This window comes from Lytechinus pictus, unplaced genomic scaffold (genome assembly GCF_037042905.1).
Source record: "Lytechinus pictus isolate F3 Inbred unplaced genomic scaffold, Lp3.0 scaffold_290, whole genome shotgun sequence".
NCBI lineage: Eukaryota > Metazoa > Echinodermata > Echinoidea > Temnopleuroida > Toxopneustidae > Lytechinus > Lytechinus pictus.
The window spans coordinates 16,992-28,069 of NW_026974409.1; the positions used below are offsets into that span (position 1 = coordinate 16,992).

The window sequence follows — 11,078 nt, forward strand, 5'->3', positions numbered from 1 at the left end:
TACGATAATTTGGAGATATTGTCGTGTTTTTTTTCTTGGATGCGCACCTGTGTGTGACGCAACAATTCACATGATGGTGTAGGCCTTGAACTGCGCGCCTCGTCTCTTGGAGACCCTGTGCTTGCAAACAAACGACTTTCATCATTGCCTTGAATGTCGGACATCAAGCGAAAAGTTTATTCCTGCTCTATTAAAAAGGGTGACGAAGGAGACGAAAAAGACAACAAAAAAGGAGACAAAAGTGATACTATAAAGGAAAACAAATACCAACGACTTAAAATGAAAAAATGAATAAAGGGGCATTTCATGAAGCAAAAAATGCCTACAACACCCGGTATTCCCAGGCGGTCTCCCATCCAAGTACTAACCGAGCCCTATGCTGCTTGACTTCGGTGATCGGACGAGAACCGGTATATTCAGCATGGTATGGTCGTAGGCTCTTGCTCCATCAAAGTCAAGCTATTTGAAGGGATACTATGACGTCATCATCTATTTAATCCCTGTCAGTAATAATATTGGTTGATTGATGTCTTCAGTCATTCCACCGATCTTTCATTGGGTTTGTTTCAGTTTCCATCGGATGCCTACCTACGATAATTTGGAGATATTGTCGTGTTTTTTTTCTTGGATGCGCACCTGTGTGTGACGCAACAATTCACATGATGGTGTAGGCCTTGAACTGCGCGCCTCGTCTCTTGGAGACCCTGTGCTTGCAAACAAACGACTTTCATCATTGCCTTGAATGTCGGACATCAAGCGAAAAGTTTATTCCTGCTCTATTAAAAAGGGTGACGAAGGAGACGAAAAAGACAACAAAAAAGGAGACAAAAGTGATACTATAAAGGAAAACAAATACCAACGACTTAAAATGAAAAAATGAATAAAGGGGCATTTCATGAAGCAAAAAATGCCTACAACACCCGGTATTCCCAGGCGGTCTCCCATCCAAGTACTAACCGAGCCCTATGCTGCTTGACTTCGGTGATCGGACGAGAACCGGTATATTCAGCATGGTATGGTCGTAGGCTCTTGCTCCATCAAAGTCAAGCTATTTGAAGGGATACTATGACGTCATCATCTATTTAATCCCTGTCAGTAATAATATTGGTTGATTGATGTCTTCAGTCATTCCACCGATCTTTCATTGGGTTTGTTTCAGTTTCCATCGGATGCCTACCTACGATAATTTGGAGATATTGTCGTGTTTTTTTTCTTGGATGCGCACCTGTGTGTGACGCAACAATTCACATGATGGTGTAGGCCTTGAACTGCGCGCCTCGTCTCTTGGAGACCCTGTGCTTGCAAACAAACGACTTTCATCATTGCCTTGAATGTCGGACATCAAGCGAAAAGTTTATTCCTGCTCTATTAAAAAGGGTGACGAAGGAGACGAAAAAGACAACAAAAAAGGAGACAAAAGTGATACTATAAAGGAAAACAAATACCAACGACTTAAAATGAAAAAATGAATAAAGGGGCATTTCATGAAGCAAAAAATGCCTACAACACCCGGTATTCCCAGGCGGTCTCCCATCCAAGTACTAACCGAGCCCTATGCTGCTTGACTTCGGTGATCGGACGAGAACCGGTATATTCAGCATGGTATGGTCGTAGGCTCTTGCTCCATCAAAGTCAAGCTATTTGAAGGGATACTATGACGTCATCATCTATTTAATCCCTGTCAGTAATAATATTGGTTGATTGATGTCTTCAGTCATTCCACCGATCTTTCATTGGGTTTGTTTCAGTTTCCATCGGATGCCTACCTACGATAATTTGGAGATATTGTCGTGTTTTTTTTCTTGGATGCGCACCTGTGTGTGACGCAACAATTCACATGATGGTGTAGGCCTTGAACTGCGCGCCTCGTCTCTTGGAGACCCTGTGCTTGCAAACAAACGACTTTCATCATTGCCTTGAATGTCGGACATCAAGCGAAAAGTTTATTCCTGCTCTATTAAAAAGGGTGACGAAGGAGACGAAAAAGACAACAAAAAAGGAGACAAAAGTGATACTATAAAGGAAAACAAATACCAACGACTTAAAATGAAAAAATGAATAAAGGGGCATTTCATGAAGCAAAAAATGCCTACAACACCCGGTATTCCCAGGCGGTCTCCCATCCAAGTACTAACCGAGCCCTATGCTGCTTGACTTCGGTGATCGGACGAGAACCGGTATATTCAGCATGGTATGGTCGTAGGCTCTTGCTCCATCAAAGTCAAGCTATTTGAAGGGATACTATGACGTCATCATCTATTTAATCCCTGTCAGTAATAATATTGGTTGATTGATGTCTTCAGTCATTCCACCGATCTTTCATTGGGTTTGTTTCAGTTTCCATCGGATGCCTACCTACGATAATTTGGAGATATTGTCGTGTTTTTTTTCTTGGATGCGCACCTGTGTGTGACGCAACAATTCACATGATGGTGTAGGCCTTGAACTGCGCGCCTCGTCTCTTGGAGACCCTGTGCTTGCAAACAAACGACTTTCATCATTGCCTTGAATGTCGGACATCAAGCGAAAAGTTTATTCCTGCTCTATTAAAAAGGGTGACGAAGGAGACGAAAAAGACAACAAAAAAGGAGACAAAAGTGATACTATAAAGGAAAACAAATACCAACGACTTAAAATGAAAAAATGAATAAAGGGGCATTTCATGAAGCAAAAAATGCCTACAACACCCGGTATTCCCAGGCGGTCTCCCATCCAAGTACTAACCGAGCCCTATGCTGCTTGACTTCGGTGATCGGACGAGAACCGGTATATTCAGCATGGTATGGTCGTAGGCTCTTGCTCCATCAAAGTCAAGCTATTTGAAGGGATACTATGACGTCATCATCTATTTAATCCCTGTCAGTAATAATATTGGTTGATTGATGTCTTCAGTCATTCCACCGATCTTTCATTGGGTTTGTTTCAGTTTCCATCGGATGCCTACCTACGATAATTTGGAGATATTGTCGTGTTTTTTTTCTTGGATGCGCACCTGTGTGTGACGCAACAATTCACATGATGGTGTAGGCCTTGAACTGCGCGCCTCGTCTCTTGGAGACCCTGTGCTTGCAAACAAACGACTTTCATCATTGCCTTGAATGTCGGACATCAAGCGAAAAGTTTATTCCTGCTCTATTAAAAAGGGTGACGAAGGAGACGAAAAAGACAACAAAAAAGGAGACAAAAGTGATACTATAAAGGAAAACAAATACCAACGACTTAAAATGAAAAAATGAATAAAGGGGCATTTCATGAAGCAAAAAATGCCTACAACACCCGGTATTCCCAGGCGGTCTCCCATCCAAGTACTAACCGAGCCCTATGCTGCTTGACTTCGGTGATCGGACGAGAACCGGTATATTCAGCATGGTATGGTCGTAGGCTCTTGCTCCATCAAAGTCAAGCTATTTGAAGGGATACTATGACGTCATCATCTATTTAATCCCTGTCAGTAATAATATTGGTTGATTGATGTCTTCAGTCATTCCACCGATCTTTCATTGGGTTTGTTTCAGTTTCCATCGGATGCCTACCTACGATAATTTGGAGATATTGTCGTGTTTTTTTTCTTGGATGCGCACCTGTGTGTGACGCAACAATTCACATGATGGTGTAGGCCTTGAACTGCGCGCCTCGTCTCTTGGAGACCCTGTGCTTGCAAACAAACGACTTTCATCATTGCCTTGAATGTCGGACATCAAGCGAAAAGTTTATTCCTGCTCTATTAAAAAGGGTGACGAAGGAGACGAAAAAGACAACAAAAAAGGAGACAAAAGTGATACTATAAAGGAAAACAAATACCAACGACTTAAAATGAAAAAATGAATAAAGGGGCATTTCATGAAGCAAAAAATGCCTACAACACCCGGTATTCCCAGGCGGTCTCCCATCCAAGTACTAACCGAGCCCTATGCTGCTTGACTTCGGTGATCGGACGAGAACCGGTATATTCAGCATGGTATGGTCGTAGGCTCTTGCTCCATCAAAGTCAAGCTATTTGAAGGGATACTATGACGTCATCATCTATTTAATCCCTGTCAGTAATAATATTGGTTGATTGATGTCTTCAGTCATTCCACCGATCTTTCATTGGGTTTGTTTCAGTTTCCATCGGATGCCTACCTACGATAATTTGGAGATATTGTCGTGTTTTTTTTCTTGGATGCGCACCTGTGTGTGACGCAACAATTCACATGATGGTGTAGGCCTTGAACTGCGCGCCTCGTCTCTTGGAGACCCTGTGCTTGCAAACAAACGACTTTCATCATTGCCTTGAATGTCGGACATCAAGCGAAAAGTTTATTCCTGCTCTATTAAAAAGGGTGACGAAGGAGACGAAAAAGACAACAAAAAAGGAGACAAAAGTGATACTATAAAGGAAAACAAATACCAACGACTTAAAATGAAAAAATGAATAAAGGGGCATTTCATGAAGCAAAAAATGCCTACAACACCCGGTATTCCCAGGCGGTCTCCCATCCAAGTACTAACCGAGCCCTATGCTGCTTGACTTCGGTGATCGGACGAGAACCGGTATATTCAGCATGGTATGGTCGTAGGCTCTTGCTCCATCAAAGTCAAGCTATTTGAAGGGATACTATGACGTCATCATCTATTTAATCCCTGTCAGTAATAATATTGGTTGATTGATGTCTTCAGTCATTCCACCGATCTTTCATTGGGTTTGTTTCAGTTTCCATCGGATGCCTACCTACGATAATTTGGAGATATTGTCGTGTTTTTTTTCTTGGATGCGCACCTGTGTGTGACGCAACAATTCACATGATGGTGTAGGCCTTGAACTGCGCGCCTCGTCTCTTGGAGACCCTGTGCTTGCAAACAAACGACTTTCATCATTGCCTTGAATGTCGGACATCAAGCGAAAAGTTTATTCCTGCTCTATTAAAAAGGGTGACGAAGGAGACGAAAAAGACAACAAAAAAGGAGACAAAAGTGATACTATAAAGGAAAACAAATACCAACGACTTAAAATGAAAAAATGAATAAAGGGGCATTTCATGAAGCAAAAAATGCCTACAACACCCGGTATTCCCAGGCGGTCTCCCATCCAAGTACTAACCGAGCCCTATGCTGCTTGACTTCGGTGATCGGACGAGAACCGGTATATTCAGCATGGTATGGTCGTAGGCTCTTGCTCCATCAAAGTCAAGCTATTTGAAGGGATACTATGACGTCATCATCTATTTAATCCCTGTCAGTAATAATATTGGTTGATTGATGTCTTCAGTCATTCCACCGATCTTTCATTGGGTTTGTTTCAGTTTCCATCGGATGCCTACCTACGATAATTTGGAGATATTGTCGTGTTTTTTTTCTTGGATGCGCACCTGTGTGTGACGCAACAATTCACATGATGGTGTAGGCCTTGAACTGCGCGCCTCGTCTCTTGGAGACCCTGTGCTTGCAAACAAACGACTTTCATCATTGCCTTGAATGTCGGACATCAAGCGAAAAGTTTATTCCTGCTCTATTAAAAAGGGTGACGAAGGAGACGAAAAAGACAACAAAAAAGGAGACAAAAGTGATACTATAAAGGAAAACAAATACCAACGACTTAAAATGAAAAAATGAATAAAGGGGCATTTCATGAAGCAAAAAATGCCTACAACACCCGGTATTCCCAGGCGGTCTCCCATCCAAGTACTAACCGAGCCCTATGCTGCTTGACTTCGGTGATCGGACGAGAACCGGTATATTCAGCATGGTATGGTCGTAGGCTCTTGCTCCATCAAAGTCAAGCTATTTGAAGGGATACTATGACGTCATCATCTATTTAATCCCTGTCAGTAATAATATTGGTTGATTGATGTCTTCAGTCATTCCACCGATCTTTCATTGGGTTTGTTTCAGTTTCCATCGGATGCCTACCTACGATAATTTGGAGATATTGTCGTGTTTTTTTTCTTGGATGCGCACCTGTGTGTGACGCAACAATTCACATGATGGTGTAGGCCTTGAACTGCGCGCCTCGTCTCTTGGAGACCCTGTGCTTGCAAACAAACGACTTTCATCATTGCCTTGAATGTCGGACATCAAGCGAAAAGTTTATTCCTGCTCTATTAAAAAGGGTGACGAAGGAGACGAAAAAGACAACAAAAAAGGAGACAAAAGTGATACTATAAAGGAAAACAAATACCAACGACTTAAAATGAAAAAATGAATAAAGGGGCATTTCATGAAGCAAAAAATGCCTACAACACCCGGTATTCCCAGGCGGTCTCCCATCCAAGTACTAACCGAGCCCTATGCTGCTTGACTTCGGTGATCGGACGAGAACCGGTATATTCAGCATGGTATGGTCGTAGGCTCTTGCTCCATCAAAGTCAAGCTATTTGAAGGGATACTATGACGTCATCATCTATTTAATCCCTGTCAGTAATAATATTGGTTGATTGATGTCTTCAGTCATTCCACCGATCTTTCATTGGGTTTGTTTCAGTTTCCATCGGATGCCTACCTACGATAATTTGGAGATATTGTCGTGTTTTTTTTCTTGGATGCGCACCTGTGTGTGACGCAACAATTCACATGATGGTGTAGGCCTTGAACTGCGCGCCTCGTCTCTTGGAGACCCTGTGCTTGCAAACAAACGACTTTCATCATTGCCTTGAATGTCGGACATCAAGCGAAAAGTTTATTCCTGCTCTATTAAAAAGGGTGACGAAGGAGACGAAAAAGACAACAAAAAAGGAGACAAAAGTGATACTATAAAGGAAAACAAATACCAACGACTTAAAATGAAAAAATGAATAAAGGGGCATTTCATGAAGCAAAAAATGCCTACAACACCCGGTATTCCCAGGCGGTCTCCCATCCAAGTACTAACCGAGCCCTATGCTGCTTGACTTCGGTGATCGGACGAGAACCGGTATATTCAGCATGGTATGGTCGTAGGCTCTTGCTCCATCAAAGTCAAGCTATTTGAAGGGATACTATGACGTCATCATCTATTTAATCCCTGTCAGTAATAATATTGGTTGATTGATGTCTTCAGTCATTCCACCGATCTTTCATTGGGTTTGTTTCAGTTTCCATCGGATGCCTACCTACGATAATTTGGAGATATTGTCGTGTTTTTTTTCTTGGATGCGCACCTGTGTGTGACGCAACAATTCACATGATGGTGTAGGCCTTGAACTGCGCGCCTCGTCTCTTGGAGACCCTGTGCTTGCAAACAAACGACTTTCATCATTGCCTTGAATGTCGGACATCAAGCGAAAAGTTTATTCCTGCTCTATTAAAAAGGGTGACGAAGGAGACGAAAAAGACAACAAAAAAGGAGACAAAAGTGATACTATAAAGGAAAACAAATACCAACGACTTAAAATGAAAAAATGAATAAAGGGGCATTTCATGAAGCAAAAAATGCCTACAACACCCGGTATTCCCAGGCGGTCTCCCATCCAAGTACTAACCGAGCCCTATGCTGCTTGACTTCGGTGATCGGACGAGAACCGGTATATTCAGCATGGTATGGTCGTAGGCTCTTGCTCCATCAAAGTCAAGCTATTTGAAGGGATACTATGACGTCATCATCTATTTAATCCCTGTCAGTAATAATATTGGTTGATTGATGTCTTCAGTCATTCCACCGATCTTTCATTGGGTTTGTTTCAGTTTCCATCGGATGCCTACCTACGATAATTTGGAGATATTGTCGTGTTTTTTTTCTTGGATGCGCACCTGTGTGTGACGCAACAATTCACATGATGGTGTAGGCCTTGAACTGCGCGCCTCGTCTCTTGGAGACCCTGTGCTTGCAAACAAACGACTTTCATCATTGCCTTGAATGTCGGACATCAAGCGAAAAGTTTATTCCTGCTCTATTAAAAAGGGTGACGAAGGAGACGAAAAAGACAACAAAAAAGGAGACAAAAGTGATACTATAAAGGAAAACAAATACCAACGACTTAAAATGAAAAAATGAATAAAGGGGCATTTCATGAAGCAAAAAATGCCTACAACACCCGGTATTCCCAGGCGGTCTCCCATCCAAGTACTAACCGAGCCCTATGCTGCTTGACTTCGGTGATCGGACGAGAACCGGTATATTCAGCATGGTATGGTCGTAGGCTCTTGCTCCATCAAAGTCAAGCTATTTGAAGGGATACTATGACGTCATCATCTATTTAATCCCTGTCAGTAATAATATTGGTTGATTGATGTCTTCAGTCATTCCACCGATCTTTCATTGGGTTTGTTTCAGTTTCCATCGGATGCCTACCTACGATAATTTGGAGATATTGTCGTGTTTTTTTTCTTGGATGCGCACCTGTGTGTGACGCAACAATTCACATGATGGTGTAGGCCTTGAACTGCGCGCCTCGTCTCTTGGAGACCCTGTGCTTGCAAACAAACGACTTTCATCATTGCCTTGAATGTCGGACATCAAGCGAAAAGTTTATTCCTGCTCTATTAAAAAGGGTGACGAAGGAGACGAAAAAGACAACAAAAAAGGAGACAAAAGTGATACTATAAAGGAAAACAAATACCAACGACTTAAAATGAAAAAATGAATAAAGGGGCATTTCATGAAGCAAAAAATGCCTACAACACCCGGTATTCCCAGGCGGTCTCCCATCCAAGTACTAACCGAGCCCTATGCTGCTTGACTTCGGTGATCGGACGAGAACCGGTATATTCAGCATGGTATGGTCGTAGGCTCTTGCTCCATCAAAGTCAAGCTATTTGAAGGGATACTATGACGTCATCATCTATTTAATCCCTGTCAGTAATAATATTGGTTGATTGATGTCTTCAGTCATTCCACCGATCTTTCATTGGGTTTGTTTCAGTTTCCATCGGATGCCTACCTACGATAATTTGGAGATATTGTCGTGTTTTTTTTCTTGGATGCGCACCTGTGTGTGACGCAACAATTCACATGATGGTGTAGGCCTTGAACTGCGCGCCTCGTCTCTTGGAGACCCTGTGCTTGCAAACAAACGACTTTCATCATTGCCTTGAATGTCGGACATCAAGCGAAAAGTTTATTCCTGCTCTATTAAAAAGGGTGACGAAGGAGACGAAAAAGACAACAAAAAAGGAGACAAAAGTGATACTATAAAGGAAAACAAATACCAACGACTTAAAATGAAAAAATGAATAAAGGGGCATTTCATGAAGCAAAAAATGCCTACAACACCCGGTATTCCCAGGCGGTCTCCCATCCAAGTACTAACCGAGCCCTATGCTGCTTGACTTCGGTGATCGGACGAGAACCGGTATATTCAGCATGGTATGGTCGTAGGCTCTTGCTCCATCAAAGTCAAGCTATTTGAAGGGATACTATGACGTCATCATCTATTTAATCCCTGTCAGTAATAATATTGGTTGATTGATGTCTTCAGTCATTCCACCGATCTTTCATTGGGTTTGTTTCAGTTTCCATCGGATGCCTACCTACGATAATTTGGAGATATTGTCGTGTTTTTTTTCTTGGATGCGCACCTGTGTGTGACGCAACAATTCACATGATGGTGTAGGCCTTGAACTGCGCGCCTCGTCTCTTGGAGACCCTGTGCTTGCAAACAAACGACTTTCATCATTGCCTTGAATGTCGGACATCAAGCGAAAAGTTTATTCCTGCTCTATTAAAAAGGGTGACGAAGGAGACGAAAAAGACAACAAAAAAGGAGACAAAAGTGATACTATAAAGGAAAACAAATACCAACGACTTAAAATGAAAAAATGAATAAAGGGGCATTTCATGAAGCAAAAAATGCCTACAACACCCGGTATTCCCAGGCGGTCTCCCATCCAAGTACTAACCGAGCCCTATGCTGCTTGACTTCGGTGATCGGACGAGAACCGGTATATTCAGCATGGTATGGTCGTAGGCTCTTGCTCCATCAAAGTCAAGCTATTTGAAGGGATACTATGACGTCATCATCTATTTAATCCCTGTCAGTAATAATATTGGTTGATTGATGTCTTCAGTCATTCCACCGATCTTTCATTGGGTTTGTTTCAGTTTCCATCGGATGCCTACCTACGATAATTTGGAGATATTGTCGTGTTTTTTTTCTTGGATGCGCACCTGTGTGTGACGCAACAATTCACATGATGGTGTAGGCCTTGAACTGCGCGCCTCGTCTCTTGGAGACCCTGTGCTTGCAAACAAACGACTTTCATCATTGCCTTGAATGTCGGACATCAAGCGAAAAGTTTATTCCTGCTCTATTAAAAAGGGTGACGAAGGAGACGAAAAAGACAACAAAAAAGGAGACAAAAGTGATACTATAAAGGAAAACAAATACCAACGACTTAAAATGAAAAAATGAATAAAGGGGCATTTCATGAAGCAAAAAATGCCTACAACACCCGGTATTCCCAGGCGGTCTCCCATCCAAGTACTAACCGAGCCCTATGCTGCTTGACTTCGGTGATCGGACGAGAACCGGTATATTCAGCATGGTATGGTCGTAGGCTCTTGCTCCATCAAAGTCAAGCTATTTGAAGGGATACTATGACGTCATCATCTATTTAATCCCTGTCAGTAATAATATTGGTTGATTGATGTCTTCAGTCATTCCACCGATCTTTCATTGGGTTTGTTTCAGTTTCCATCGGATGCCTACCTACGATAATTTGGAGATATTGTCGTGTTTTTTTTCTTGGATGCGCACCTGTGTGTGACGCAACAATTCACATGATGGTGTAGGCCTTGAACTGCGCGCCTCGTCTCTTGGAGACCCTGTGCTTGCAAACAAACGACTTTCATCATTGCCTTGAATGTCGGACATCAAGCGAAAAGTTTATTCCTGCTCTATTAAAAAGGGTGACGAAGGAGACGAAAAAGACAACAAAAAAGGAGACAAAAGTGATACTATAAAGGAAAACAAATACCAACGACTTAAAATGAAAAAATGAATAAAGGGGCATTTCATGAAGCAAAAAATGCCTACAACACCCGGTATTCCCAGGCGGTCTCCCATCCAAGTACTAACCGAGCCCTATGCTGCTTGACTTCGGTGATCGGACGAGAACCGGTATATTCAGCATGGTATGGTCGTAGGCTCTTGCTCCATCAAAGTCAAGCTATTTGAAGGGATACA

General features: G+C 42.3%; 19 non-coding genes across 19 annotated transcripts; all 19 read right to left on the reverse strand.

Moving 5' to 3' along the window:
- Nucleotides 1-319: 319 nt before the first annotated feature.
- Nucleotides 320-438, reverse strand: LOC135159620 (5S ribosomal RNA). Its single transcript, XR_010298340.1, has one exon. It is a non-coding gene; the product is annotated as a 5S ribosomal RNA (ribosomal RNA).
- Nucleotides 439-908: 470 nt separating this feature from the next.
- LOC135159621 (5S ribosomal RNA) lies at nt 909-1,027 on the reverse strand. Its single transcript, XR_010298341.1, has one exon. It is a non-coding gene; the product is annotated as a 5S ribosomal RNA (ribosomal RNA).
- A 470-nt stretch (nt 1,028-1,497) lies between these two features.
- On the reverse strand, nt 1,498-1,616 carry LOC135159622 (5S ribosomal RNA). Its single transcript, XR_010298342.1, has one exon. It is a non-coding gene; the product is annotated as a 5S ribosomal RNA (ribosomal RNA).
- A 470-nt stretch (nt 1,617-2,086) lies between these two features.
- Nucleotides 2,087-2,205, reverse strand: LOC135159623 (5S ribosomal RNA). Its single transcript, XR_010298343.1, has one exon. It is a non-coding gene; the product is annotated as a 5S ribosomal RNA (ribosomal RNA).
- A 470-nt stretch (nt 2,206-2,675) lies between these two features.
- Nucleotides 2,676-2,794, reverse strand: LOC135159625 (5S ribosomal RNA). Its single transcript, XR_010298344.1, has one exon. It is a non-coding gene; the product is annotated as a 5S ribosomal RNA (ribosomal RNA).
- Nucleotides 2,795-3,264: 470 nt separating this feature from the next.
- On the reverse strand, nt 3,265-3,383 carry LOC135159626 (5S ribosomal RNA). The gene has a single exon (XR_010298345.1). It is a non-coding gene; the product is annotated as a 5S ribosomal RNA (ribosomal RNA).
- Nucleotides 3,384-3,853: 470 nt separating this feature from the next.
- LOC135159627 (5S ribosomal RNA) lies at nt 3,854-3,972 on the reverse strand. Its single transcript, XR_010298346.1, has one exon. It is a non-coding gene; the product is annotated as a 5S ribosomal RNA (ribosomal RNA).
- A 470-nt stretch (nt 3,973-4,442) lies between these two features.
- On the reverse strand, nt 4,443-4,561 carry LOC135159629 (5S ribosomal RNA). Its single transcript, XR_010298348.1, has one exon. It is a non-coding gene; the product is annotated as a 5S ribosomal RNA (ribosomal RNA).
- A 470-nt stretch (nt 4,562-5,031) lies between these two features.
- On the reverse strand, nt 5,032-5,150 carry LOC135159630 (5S ribosomal RNA). The gene has a single exon (XR_010298349.1). It is a non-coding gene; the product is annotated as a 5S ribosomal RNA (ribosomal RNA).
- Nucleotides 5,151-5,620: 470 nt separating this feature from the next.
- Nucleotides 5,621-5,739, reverse strand: LOC135159631 (5S ribosomal RNA). Its single transcript, XR_010298350.1, has one exon. It is a non-coding gene; the product is annotated as a 5S ribosomal RNA (ribosomal RNA).
- Nucleotides 5,740-6,209: 470 nt separating this feature from the next.
- LOC135159632 (5S ribosomal RNA) lies at nt 6,210-6,328 on the reverse strand. Its single transcript, XR_010298351.1, has one exon. It is a non-coding gene; the product is annotated as a 5S ribosomal RNA (ribosomal RNA).
- A 470-nt stretch (nt 6,329-6,798) lies between these two features.
- Nucleotides 6,799-6,917, reverse strand: LOC135159633 (5S ribosomal RNA). The gene has a single exon (XR_010298352.1). It is a non-coding gene; the product is annotated as a 5S ribosomal RNA (ribosomal RNA).
- Nucleotides 6,918-7,387: 470 nt separating this feature from the next.
- Nucleotides 7,388-7,506, reverse strand: LOC135159634 (5S ribosomal RNA). Its single transcript, XR_010298353.1, has one exon. It is a non-coding gene; the product is annotated as a 5S ribosomal RNA (ribosomal RNA).
- A 470-nt stretch (nt 7,507-7,976) lies between these two features.
- LOC135159635 (5S ribosomal RNA) lies at nt 7,977-8,095 on the reverse strand. Its single transcript, XR_010298354.1, has one exon. It is a non-coding gene; the product is annotated as a 5S ribosomal RNA (ribosomal RNA).
- A 470-nt stretch (nt 8,096-8,565) lies between these two features.
- On the reverse strand, nt 8,566-8,684 carry LOC135159636 (5S ribosomal RNA). Its single transcript, XR_010298355.1, has one exon. It is a non-coding gene; the product is annotated as a 5S ribosomal RNA (ribosomal RNA).
- A 470-nt stretch (nt 8,685-9,154) lies between these two features.
- On the reverse strand, nt 9,155-9,273 carry LOC135159637 (5S ribosomal RNA). Its single transcript, XR_010298356.1, has one exon. It is a non-coding gene; the product is annotated as a 5S ribosomal RNA (ribosomal RNA).
- A 470-nt stretch (nt 9,274-9,743) lies between these two features.
- On the reverse strand, nt 9,744-9,862 carry LOC135159638 (5S ribosomal RNA). The gene has a single exon (XR_010298357.1). It is a non-coding gene; the product is annotated as a 5S ribosomal RNA (ribosomal RNA).
- A 470-nt stretch (nt 9,863-10,332) lies between these two features.
- LOC135159640 (5S ribosomal RNA) lies at nt 10,333-10,451 on the reverse strand. Its single transcript, XR_010298360.1, has one exon. It is a non-coding gene; the product is annotated as a 5S ribosomal RNA (ribosomal RNA).
- Nucleotides 10,452-10,921: 470 nt separating this feature from the next.
- On the reverse strand, nt 10,922-11,040 carry LOC135159641 (5S ribosomal RNA). The gene has a single exon (XR_010298361.1). It is a non-coding gene; the product is annotated as a 5S ribosomal RNA (ribosomal RNA).
- Nucleotides 11,041-11,078: the final 38 nt, after the last annotated feature.